Here is a 12,883-nt window from a genome sequence, read left to right as displayed (position 1 = left end):
GCTGCAGCTCCATTGTATCTGCTCATTATAAGTGCATTTCACTAGACACAGGATGGCTCATTATGAGAATAGTGCTGTTCTTAACTCTGCTTCCCTATCAAGAAAAGGTTGCCAAAATCAATATTGTGTTGAAAAGTGATTCGTTCCTATCAACATTAATTTTTTCACACTCTTGTCAATGACAGAACATCCTTAACTACTTGACAGTTTAGCAATACTTTCTACTTCCTTCATTAAAATCTTGTGATCCTTTAGAAAAATGACTATAACACTCTGAGCTTGCTTCCTTGCACTTGAGAATTTATGCCAACCATTAGTAACTTTAAAAATACAACTGTTACTTGGCTGAGCTAGAATCTGAATTTATACTTTCTAATTCCAAACTCCACGCTCTTTCCATGGGTTGGACAGTCTCTACCCCCTGCATACTGTTATCAATATATCTAAATAATTAAATAAGTAAACATAAAAAGTTATCTAGAAAACAATTTCATGACTAATATATACTTTTTAACAAATACAAGGCAAATAACTCTGAAGGAAAGTACTTGAATGCAACAAATACACAAATATGATTATTAAGGCTATCATTTATGCTTATAGGTGGATACCTTTGTTTTAGACTTAGTAAGAGATGCACTCACTTCTATCCAAATAAGATAAAGCAGAAGCTAACTAGGTGCCATGAACACAGGAACTTGCCTATTCTGTTCACTGTTGTATTCCCAGCACAGTCAATAAACACTTGCTGAATGAATGAACGTTAAGTATAAGATGGAATATAAAAATGAAGCTCTCAGATATAGAATAATAAAGTTAGTTTATACTCAAACCCAGGAGATAAAATACAATCTAATTCATTAAATAATTACTGAGTAACTTACATATGCCCACAACTATGCTATGTACACACAGATCTTCACTTTTAGGTAATAAGCTGCAAGGGATCTGGAATTGGAAACCAGATTTGCATTCTCTAGAGTGCCTAGCTAAACAACCTTGAGCAGATTATTTTCAACCCTTGTACCTAAGCATTACCTGGAGAACTTTTTAAAAAAAGGCCCAGAGCCCCACCAGACCCAGTGAAACCTGAATCTCCGGGGATAGGGACCAAACTCTGATTTTATTTTTAAAGTTCATATCTGATACTGATACCCAGTGATGGGTGAATGACACTACTGTAAGCCAATGGTTCTCAGATTCTGGTGCACAGGAGAATCACTTGGAGGGGCTGATAAAACTCAACCCCACTCCCAGAGTTTCGGCTTCAGCAGGTCCTGGTGCCTAAGAAGCTTCCAGGTGCTGTGCTGCAGCTGGTGTGGGAACTGCTGCTGACCAGATACACTAATTGGAAAACATGAACACTATATGATAATTTTAAATATAAAAAAGGAACTTCATGCTCAATATCATTGGTCATTAGAAAAATGTAAATTAAATCCACAGTAAGATATCACTAAGTACTTACTAAAACGGCTAAGATTCAAAACAAAACCAAAATAACCCAAGTGCTGGCGAGCGTGCATGGCAAGCACAATGCTCATACATTGCTGATGGGGATGAAGAACGGTACACCACAATAGAGAACAGCCTGTCAGTTCTTCTAAATTCAAATATACTTAGCTTATTAGCCAGCAATCCCATACCTGGATACTTACCCAGGAGAAATTAAATGTTATATTCACATAAAAACGTGTACACGAATGTTCGTAACAGCTTTATCCCCAAGCTGGAAACAACTGGAATATCCTTCAAAAGGTGACTTATGATAAATAAACTATGGAACATCCATACAAGGGAATACTACTCAGAAATACAATGCAACAAATGGCTGGTAACAGCAATGCTATGGATGAATCTCAAATGCATTCTACTCAGTGAAAGAAGCCACTTAAAACGCTAGATACTGTATGATTCCATGTATGCCACATTGTGGAAAAGTTAAAGCTCCATGGAGAAAAAAACAAAACAGTGGTTGCTAGTGCTGGAAATGGAGGAAGGTATCCACTTCAAGGGGCACCCATTATATACATCTAACAATTATAAAACTTAGATCATTCCAACCTCAGGAATTAATGATTTGACAAGATAATTATTTTCTTAAGTATGATGTGCACTGTCCCCAGAATATTTAGGATTTGGTCCTCCTATTCTAGGTTCAGGCTGCTTTCTGAGCATGAATGACATCATACTCTCTCAAAATGAGCTACCATGAGAGAAACACCCATAGTTCAGTTTGTGTTTAAACTTGCTGCTGACTCATTTCTTCCTTGATAACTGAACCTTTCTTTCCTAATAACTTTAATTATAGCCATCTCTCATTCTAAAGCTTCCCTTTTCCTGGGGAACACATTTGTTATCCTTGTGACCTCCAGACTGTGAGACACTGGGTAGATATGTCACCTCCAGGATCTAGTCTGCTAAAAGCAGAAGCTGCACTTTCCATGTATCCTTCTCCTGCACGTGGATGTTGCAAGGATTAAGAGAGATGAGGTATGCATGTGGGATTATTGCTGTTATGCTTGAAATAAATTTCATGGAATGCATGCACTAAACTTTAGTGCAATAAATATTCTACTCTTCTTTGCCATAACACAGCAACAGTTCACACTGGAAATGGCATTCTTAGGTACTATTTACTGAATGCACTGCCAAGACCATGGTATCTGGTAAAGGAAGACCATTTTTGAATCTCACTCTCTAACTTTCTTTGTGACCTTGAGCAAACCACTTACCTTTTATGAGCCTCATTTCAACTAATGTTTCTCTAGGAACTACTTGGAAGCCAATAGGAAGCAAACCTAAATACACTATTATGTCTGATATGATTCCTACTCCCTGATCTCTAAATGGAAATGATTCAGATTCTAAAAAGCAAAGAGATTCTCTCTCAGCTAGATGAAGCAGATTCCCCAAATAACAGAGGACATCAATGCAGACATAGGATCTCGGAGACCCAAACAAATTATTTACTCTCAGGAGTCCTATGACAAACTAATTTTTCAAGAGATGAATAAAATGCTTGAACTGAGAGAAAAGAAAGCCGCATGGTAGTCCTTTCTAGAGTTGGTGCTTTACTATATAGAAGAAAGAATATGAGCTTTGGTGTCACCCAAACTGAAGTCTGAATTTCAGCACTTATATATATATATTTAGGGAATTATATATATATATAATTTAGGGAAATTATATTACCTCTCTTTGCATATTTCCTAATCCATAAAATGGGTATAGTTATCCTGTAGGGTTGTATGTCCATAGTTTTAATTCAACAAACATTTATTAAGTATCATATATAGTAGGTACTATACAAAACCTGGCTATTACTTTTATTATTACTATTTTCAAAAGAACCAGGGCAAACTTTAGAGGAAGGCAGAAGAGATGGGGTCTCTACTGCTTAATATAAAAGGCATGCAGAAAAGCTAAGTTCTCACTCATAAACTCCTTGATCACTTCATGCCTTGAAACTCCACTATGATAAGATCAATCTAATTTGAATTAATCTTTGTTTTCTTTTCTTCTTCACTTATTAATTACTTACTTGGTACTCTAACTTTGCCTTAAAATGTGAGAATTCCTGGAGAGTAACAACTTTATGAAACAGAAGAAAGAAGATAGCTCTCCCTAATGCTCCTGCTCTATCCCTGGTATCTCCTATCCTTCAGTTCCACTGTTTATTAGCTTTGTAACCTTGGGAATGTCACCTAACCTCTCTGAACCTACTTCATCACTAAGATGGGAATGGTACCATTTAGCTTCACTGATGAGTAAACATGTATGGGAAGAGAAACTTCACGGTGGGGAAAACAGAAAGAAAGCAGCTGGGTATTAAGAAACACCAAAAAAATTAAAAATCTGCATAAGGCAGAAATCTCACTCAGTGAGCATGAGACCCCAGGCCAGGGATGTAATCCAGCCTGAAAAAGTCAATCTCAATCTCTACTGTGCAATTTACGATTTTTAGCATTTACCAACAATTCACAGTCATCCAGCAAGTGAATGGTGATGGGTTTACCAACATCATCAGGAAAGAAATGAAGTTCAACTGAGGGTCACAGAGATGATAAAACTGTCCACAGGAGAGCCAGCAAACTTAAGTTTTTATAAAGTTGCTTAAATGTTCCTAGCAGTCACACTTAGAGTGAGGCACGTTCACCTAATTCCTGGGCATAATGATACTAGGGCATTAAAAACTGTATCTTACTATGTACACTACACATTTGCACCAAAAAGTAAAAGGTTATATACACAAAATCATGTATGTTGACTTTTTTGAGCAATGCAGGGATTTTTCAAAGATAACTGTTTTTCAAAGACAAATTGATTTTTCAAAGACAAATTGTTAACTTTTGCTGATTTTTAATAATTTTCTTTCCCCTTATTCTCTTCTTTACTGATAATATATTATTGAAGGGAAAGGAGTTCTATCATCAGACTGCCTTAACTAGGTTCTAACCCTCTTTTTCTAGTTGAGTAATTTTGTTCTATAAATATTAACTGAGTCCTGATTATGTGTAGAATAAAAGGAACACAGAGATGAAGAAGAAATCTTATTCCAGCGTTAAAGGGTCTTGGGCTTTCGTTAATTGCAGGCCAAGGAACACACTGTTTGGATAGACAGTTACCTTATGACAAAGAGATTTATGTGTTGAGGGGTATCAGGATTAAGTCAGTTTAGTCATCACTTTGCCCTGTTTAAATGCACTCAAAATATTTTTAGGCATAGCCAAGCATTTTCCCTCTTGGCATCACTTGTGTTTCTCATTTCTTTCCTTGTAGGTTTCAAAACTCACACATGCCTTTCTAGCCTTCAAAGGAGCTAATCTTCCCTATGGCCCCTGTTTACCTTCATGTGGGCCAGGAGCTCGCAGACCTGTCCTGTCTCCATAAAATCTCCATCTCTTTGCAACAGCACCCACTAAGCTTCTACTATATATTCTTAAATGACATTTCATGCACATTCTGGCCTTAGTTTGGAGTATCTTGAAAACAAAGCCACCATTTTCTCTGAAGAAATTGTAATTTTCTGTCAGTTGGCCAAATTAATGCTGATGTCCTTCTTCTGAGTGCCAACCAAGTCACCGAAAAATGGTATTATGAGATGGGGAAGCCATAGGTCACAAATTAATAGCTTTGTTCCTACAGTGTTTTAAAAAAGCCTAGTAATGGAAACATAATCACCTAGCTCTCTGGATTTTCCAAAAGAACCTGAAAGCCTGACAAAAGAACCACACCCACTTACAGCCACAACAGACAGGCAAGGGGGCAGGTGTCTCCCTACTTAGGGCAAAAGCTTGCAAGTGTATGGTGGTTTCCCTCAAGATTCTCCTTCCAATCAAGGGCCTGTGCTTTACATACTGTGCGTGTAGACTTCATGCTGGAGTTTAAGGAACACAGCAGTAAGCAAAACATAAAAGCCCTTAACTTCCTGGAACTACACGATGGTTTGAGCAGATGCTGAAGGAAAGGGAAAAGCAGCCCACTAGGAGTAGTGACATGAGGGCATTCTAATGTTCCTGAGGACCTCACTATTTAATGGCATCCCGAGTGAATCTTTTGTCATGTGAATGGCCATGCCCTATTTTACCAGTTTTGAGATCTAGATTGGGTATGCTTACAATGAAGGTACAAAGTTAATCTGTGAGTCCATATAATAATTATGATTACAATAGTAAATTCCTATGTCTGTCACCGAAAATAATTTTTAAGTTTCACTCATGGATTCCATTATCTCCATATCTTATATGCTGCATATCTCATATATGACCTAAATATACTGTCTAAATCTGTGGTGAACATCTTCAGATTAAGAAATCTGCATTAAAAATCAGAAATGCTCTCATTTATTTTTGCATTTAAATGTACCAACAAAACTATACTTCGCATCAGATTATTTTAATACTTAGATTCACACAGTCAATTCTGTTTTTGACCACAAAGCGAAGACCTTATATTTTAAAGGCTTCTAAATATCAAATTATTGTCTAATGCCCCCAATTTTTGCCTTGCTGACCTACAGTAAAACTTCTAATGCCCACTAGATATGTCATAGGTACATGAATAAAGCACACCAGAAAACTGCTTGATGACTTGAGAAAGTATCTACACAGAAGTACCCCTACATTCTAATTAAGTTCTCCTGATGTTAAAATTGCAGGAAACCATGGGTTATAATAGTGGAGACAGTTTGAGTAAAAGAGGTAAGGAAGAGAGAAAATTACCTAAACATATTGTTTAAAGAAATTAAAGTAATTTCATCTAAAGAAGTCTGGTTATATACAACTTAAACCAAATCATATAATTGGTTTCACAACTTGGGTTAGTAAGAACATGATTGCCAGAATTCTTTTCCCTGAAATTACTCCCTAACTCAGTTATCACTGCTACCAATTCTAAGAATTATCTTCATTCAATCTTGATTTGTATAACTCCAAGAATAAGAACTAAGAAAAACAGTGGCATGCATACAGAGACCAGACTACATATTAAGTGACTCAAACTCAGATGGTTAAGCTCACATACTGTCCACTATACTGCACAGGTTCTTTCTCAATAATAATTAAATCTAAAGTAAGCTTTTAGAGTTTACAAAGATTCACTATCCCACTTACTCTTGATTAATCCTAGAAAGTTGGGGCAGACAATATCTCTAATATACAGGATACTGAGTCCCCCAGGTATGGTATTTATAGAAAAACCTATAGTTAAAACAAAAACAAAAAATGGCTCTTGTTTTTTATTATGATTTAGACCAGATATTAGCAAATGGTCCAAAGAAGTTGGATAGAGTGCCTGGCAATATCCACAAGGCATATAAAACTACTAATGGAAATTAATGTGCACAACTAAATTATGTTACTTTTAGAGTAACCGTATCTTTAAAAAGAGTAGTAGAGTATCTATTATGTTTGTATTTTGGGGATGGTAGATACCAGATATCTGTACTACCCCTTCTCTTCCCTACTATAATGCTCCAAGCACACTCTTTTCTGCTAGGCCTGAACCGAGTCTCAGAATCTTTTTGAACATACAGCTCCACACAGTCTCAACCGATATATTAGCCACACATATAAGTCCTGCATTCCGATTTTGACTCTCTTCGTTTAGGTCCACATTGTGTAACATTCGTTTCTGGCATTTTTTTTTTCTTTGCTTCTGATTGGATATTTGTCATCAATATTTCTCATATTATTTCATGTTTGTATGTATCATCTTCTCCCAAGTACAGGGACTCTGCCTTTATTCATCTCAGAGCACCAACTGCAGTGATTAATACACAGTAGGCACTCAAAGTGTTCTGAATGTATCTGAGATTAATATGTGATATTTATGGAAAAATCTAAAGTTAAAAGAAAAAAACAACTCCCCTTGTTTCTGATTATGGCTTGGACCAAAGGTCAGTACACTTTTCCTGTAAAAAGCCAGAGAATAATTATTATAAGCTTTCAGGCCAGCTGGTCTCTGATGCACCAACTTGACTTTATAGTGAAAGCAACCATAGACAAAATATAAACAAATGAGCTGAGTCTATATTCTAAGAAAACTTTATTTATGGACACTGAAATCTGAACTGTATATAATTTTCACATCTCACAAAATATTTTTCTTCTCTTGACTTTTTCCTCAACAATTTAAAATTGTAAAAATCCCTTCATAGCTTGTGGGCCACAGAAAAGCATGAGGCAGGATGGACTTGGCCCACAGGCCCAGATCTGTGGCTCTCAAAGTGTGAACTTTGGGTGGCCTGCAATATCCTGTCAGCAAGTCCAGCTACCTATGTGTAGGCCAGATTTTCTTTGTATGCCTCAAACAAAACAATGGACCACACGGACTGAGTAGAGAAGCAAATATGAGGATCTGGCTGTCTTCTGTTAAGCCAGAAACTGAAGAGATTTGCAAAACTGTAAAATGATGTCACTCTCCTCACTGATTTTTCTTTGTTTGGAAAATACAGTTACATTTCTTTATGTTAACCTGTAATGGGTTTCTTATTGATTTTTAAAATGGATTAATATTTTTTAAATGCTTCAGTTTTGATTTTTAATTATAATAAATGTCAATAGCTTATAACCCACGCAAACAAAAGGTCTCTAAGAGACCCCAGTAGATTTTGAGAATATAAAGGGATCTTGAGACCAGTTTGAGAACCCGCTGCAGAGAGAACCCGCTGTAGATGAAGCTGCGCTGACTTACTCCTGCTGCACAGTGTTCTCAGGCCATATGCAGGGTACTTCCTCAGGCTGACCCACTAGGCAGACCGCCTGATTTCAATCTCTACCTTGACTTCAACTCACCTAAGAGCTTCCTGGCATTCTTTTATTAGATCCTGATTTGGTAAAACTTAATCCCATGCAATTTATGTTCTTGTATAATAAATTTGGTGAGAACATTATGATTATTTTCATCAAAGAACCTTTCAGATACATGCAGACCATAAAAATGCTTCAGCCTCTACTTTGCCAAAATAGGCAACTTGAAGCAAATATCTCTCCCTGGCTTGTATTTTCTAATCTTAAAAAAAAAAATACTATTATAATTCTTTGCCACGAGAACATATCTCAAAACAGATTCACTTTATAAATTAAAGTGCTTCTGACATGGCTCCACGAAAATTGTGGGAGCTAATCGGCATCCTAACATAAACACTGTATCCAAAGAATTAAAATCCACTAGACATGGTGCAAATTTAGTGCTAATAGTAATGCACTAAAAATTACATTTTGCAAGTAAATTATACATATCTTAGCATTTTAAGAGTATTAATATTTTGCTTGTTCTGTCATTTGAGATTTAAAACCTTTGCTAAAGAATATTTTAGGAGAAATAAAAGGGAAAGTTATCTTGATTCCAGTGTTTCTCATACAGGGAACCTTACATAAGGGAGCATTTCTTTCAATATAAATTGATTTTGTCATAAGGTTTAACTGTCTATCCAAATGATACTGCTGGCCTGGGGGAACTCCGCTCCATTTTAGGGAGAATTAAGGCAACAATAATCACGATTTCAACCTTTATCACCTTACTGAATAACATATTCTTACTTAGAAAGTATTTCTCATGAGTATACAATTGTAAAAATCTTCATAGTTTTCTTTTTTGGAATATTATCTTTGTACACAATAACAAAGAAGGAAAAGATTTATATTTTGGGGCATTTATCCTTTAATCTGTCTTATAAAATGCCTAAAAAACCAAGAACTATGATCAGATGCTAAATCTGCATAATAATTTGTGATTACTGGCTCCAAGTAGAAAAATAAAGTACATCTGACTCTTCTTACCAACACCAAAACTGAAATTCACTAGCATCATTAAGATCAGAAAGACACTAGCAAATCATTATTTCCTGTTGGGGAGGTGATTACCTGTTTGGGGGAACAGTGCCTATTATACTAGAAGGATTTTGGTAGCTGTGATGTTCAGTGAAGAACAGAAAACAGACTTAAGATGTGGGGGGAAATGCTTACTGTTTAAATCTACAGTAAAAGCAAAAGTCTCACTATGATTGCAAAACATTCCAAATTGTGAAACTTAAGTTACTTGTAAAATAGACAAAAGTAAAGCTGCTTCCTCAGTCATTTTTGGAGATCTCAGCATCAATTTAAAGAAAATGCTTATATTTAAAAGAAAGCCTATTTCAAAATATGAATCCTTACATAACTACAAATAAGGACATGAAGTAAATTTATATACCATATTATACAACATTCTTATTCCATGTGTTTGCACATGAAGGAGATGTGAAACTAAAGTTTAAAAAAAGTTATTTCCTTTACTATTGAATTCTTTAAGGAATAAAACAGCACAAGAAATAACCACAATTGATGTTAATGCAAGAACAATCAAATTATATAAAACTGTTTTGTGGATTATATGAAAAAAAAGGATGGATGGATTTCCTTGTGTGGAAAAGATACATTTCTGTATCTACTGTAAAATACTGCCTATGAAAATGTTTTTACATAATAAATAATGTTTCCCACTCTCATTTTTAAATCAAAATTATGTGCATATAAAACCCTGGTTATAATAAAGTTTGTTGGGAAGGCAACAGATTTAAAAATCACATGGAATTTGTGCTGTCACAAAGACAGAAGGGATCAAGAGGGTTTAGGGCCATATTTGAGAAGGAAAAAATAGTCTGAGGAAACATGCTACTCCAAAGCAGCAAAACTATAATCAAAATGTGGTTGTTTGAAAGTATGGCACAGTAGTAGTTTAACATCTGGAAAATACTGCTGCTATTTCAATTAGGTAGTTCCCAACTCCCATCCCCAGTGGTGGGGCAATGCATTGTAACTTTCTCTAGCTACTGGGGTATTTTCTTAGCACTTTGTGGAAACTGTTGGCTTTCAGAAACACACAGGCTGATCTGAAACAAAAGTTAGACAAAATACAGAATTGCAACAACAATAAAAAGCAATTTAGAAAGAGGATCAAAGACAAGCAGATAAGCAAACATTTTTAAATCAGCTGAGATTTTTTTTTCAGATCAGTTCCCTAATTTTAAAGAGCCAAACCAAAGCAAAGCATGCTGACTTACACTGATTCTTCAGTTCTTTCAGCTGTTGTTTAAATTGTACAAATTTTTCATTGTTTTGGAAGTCTGCATCTGAATTCTTATTCTGTAAAGCCAAAAATTTCTTCTCCACTAATAATTTTAGATCTGGTATTTTTTCTGGACGTTCTTCTTTTACCTGAGGAGGATAATAAAATTATCTTAGTTAAGTGTTAACAAATAGTTTTGTAACATTACTTTTATCTCAATTCATTCAAATGAAAATACCATGAGGTAGAAAACACAAACTCGCCACAGTGAACCAGAGAGGTCGGGACTAGTTGCAGAACAAACTGTTGGGAAAGAGTGGAGGGAATCATTCACCCCATCTACTCAATTTCATAAGCCACTCTTCAAGGCCCTCCTAATTTGCTGTCTCCTGGCAACTACGGGGGGAAAATCTCACGCCAGCACAATTCCGTGTCCTCTAACCTGAGCATTGTGGCTTCTGCTCTTTACCCAGCAGTCCCTCTCCTGTCCCCATCTGTCTCTCAACATGCTCCTCTTCTCTGGCAGGTGAGAGTGGCTCTTATTTCACAAGAGGTTGACTTGAATCTTGAGCTTTACCATCTGCTGCCACAAGAAGGAACAAGTGCCCCCTTTACGTTCAAGATTAAACTCTCAGCTCATATTCCTTTTCTTACTATCAATATTTTATTATAAAATGAAACATGTGAAGAGTTGAAAGAATTGTGTTTTACCATTCATCTATCTCCTCGATGCCACAATAATGTTTTGCTCTTTTATCACATATCTATCCATCTTTCTGTTTTTCTGTCCACCCTCAACCAGGTTTTTAAGTTCATTCTTAATTTCATCTTCTTCATTTTCAGAACACTCTTTTCCTCTCTAGAGGCTCTTAGCCCTAAAATGTTAAATTTTGCCCTTTACTTCCATATTTAAAATCAGCCTCTTATAATCCCCTCAGTTATTTTCTCCTTACAGTCCAGCTCCTTTGAACAAAAAACATCTGTATCCACTACTGCTACTTCCTTATCCTCAAACTTTTGCCACTAGTGACGCTGCTGGCCTCACCACTTCACTGTAACTGCTCTTCTGCAGGACTTCATAACAGGCCCACTGAATCACTGGTCTTTTCCTGGTGCTCCTGCCATCAAAAAAAATTCACCAACCTCTCCCTCAGGCCCCAGCAGGCCTCAGCCACGCTCCTACCATAGCACCAGTAATATTAACTGGATTTATTTTTATATTGTATGTCTCTTTCCTCTAATAAATTCTAAAGACTTTCAAAGGTGTCTGATTTATCAGTGTTGCCAGCACCTGACACATTAGAAGTAGTACTTAATATATTTCAAATGAATCAATCTTAGTAGATTCCAAATATACTCACCACTAAAACTTGTAACTTACTGACTGTTGTTATCCTTAGTAGAGTACACAGCACAATTTCTGAGCTGGAAGACAACTTAGAGATCATGTAATCTTGAGCTCCGCACTCCTCATTTTCATAAATGAATAAAATGATACACAAAGAAGTTAAATGACTTGTCTACAGTAATCCAGTTAATTAGAGGCAATGCTAAGACTACAAGGTAGATAAAGAAAATTCTTGGTTTTGGTTCTAGTCAGCAGGATATATTTCTGATCTCTGAATCTGAGTAGCAATGCATGTGAAGTCAAAAGATTACATGCAATTTATCTGTTTTGATTATCCTTTGTCATGGAGAAAAGAATTACATAATCTTCTTTTGCCTAGTTGTTAGGCATTTTAATTAGCTAAATGGGAAATAAAAATTAAGCATGAAACCAAAATAGTCAAATTTATATTTATGGTACAATGTGTAGGAACTATCTTCTCATTATATATTGATGGTAATCAACCAGTGCTGAATTCACCATCAAAGAAAGTTGTGAAAAATATGGAGAGGCTTTAATGATAAGTCTTATATGTAATTAAAAATTTTAAATAAGTCCTGTAAGGCTAAAGAAACAGTAAAGCTCAGTTTGGAAAAGAGAAGGTAGAAAGGCAATTTAATAATGCCTTTCCTCTAATAAAATGAGGAAATGAGCTCAAGAGTAAGAGCTATTATACATGGTGACTAGCTATCCTCCACCTCTACAATGGCCCGAACAAGATGAAACAAGTTCAAGATTGTAGCATGAATAGTTTAGAATAGATACAAAAAATAAATTATGAGTTTTTACAAGAGAATTTCAGTCTTTCTGAATTTATAAAATAAAATTAACTTGCAGCCACCTGAGATGTTAATGGTAATGTCACAGGCAGGCATACAGATAAACCTTCTCAAGGTCTTTAATGAGTCTGAAATTATTTAATATGGGGTGATCAGGAGAGGTCTC

General features: G+C 35.8%; 1 protein-coding gene across 1 annotated transcript in view; it reads right to left on the bottom strand.

Annotated features, from left to right (window-relative positions):
* The window catches only part of LOC140847870 (serine/threonine-protein kinase TAO1-like), a 187,002-nt gene extending 175,675 nt beyond the window's left edge, over positions 1-11,327 (bottom strand). The window contains exons 1-2 of the mRNA XM_073229388.1: positions 10,994-11,327; positions 10,547-10,700 (exon numbers count right to left, since the gene is read on the bottom strand). The gene's annotated coding sequence lies outside the window, so the exon portion shown is untranslated. The remainder of the gene's footprint in view (positions 1-10,546; positions 10,701-10,993) is intronic.
* Between the last annotated feature and the right edge of the window lie 1,556 nt (positions 11,328-12,883).

This window comes from Manis javanica, chromosome 2, assembly GCF_040802235.1.
Source record: "Manis javanica isolate MJ-LG chromosome 2, MJ_LKY, whole genome shotgun sequence".
Lineage (NCBI taxonomy): Eukaryota > Metazoa > Chordata > Mammalia > Pholidota > Manidae > Manis > Manis javanica.
This window is presented reverse-complemented; position numbering and strand designations above follow the sequence as displayed.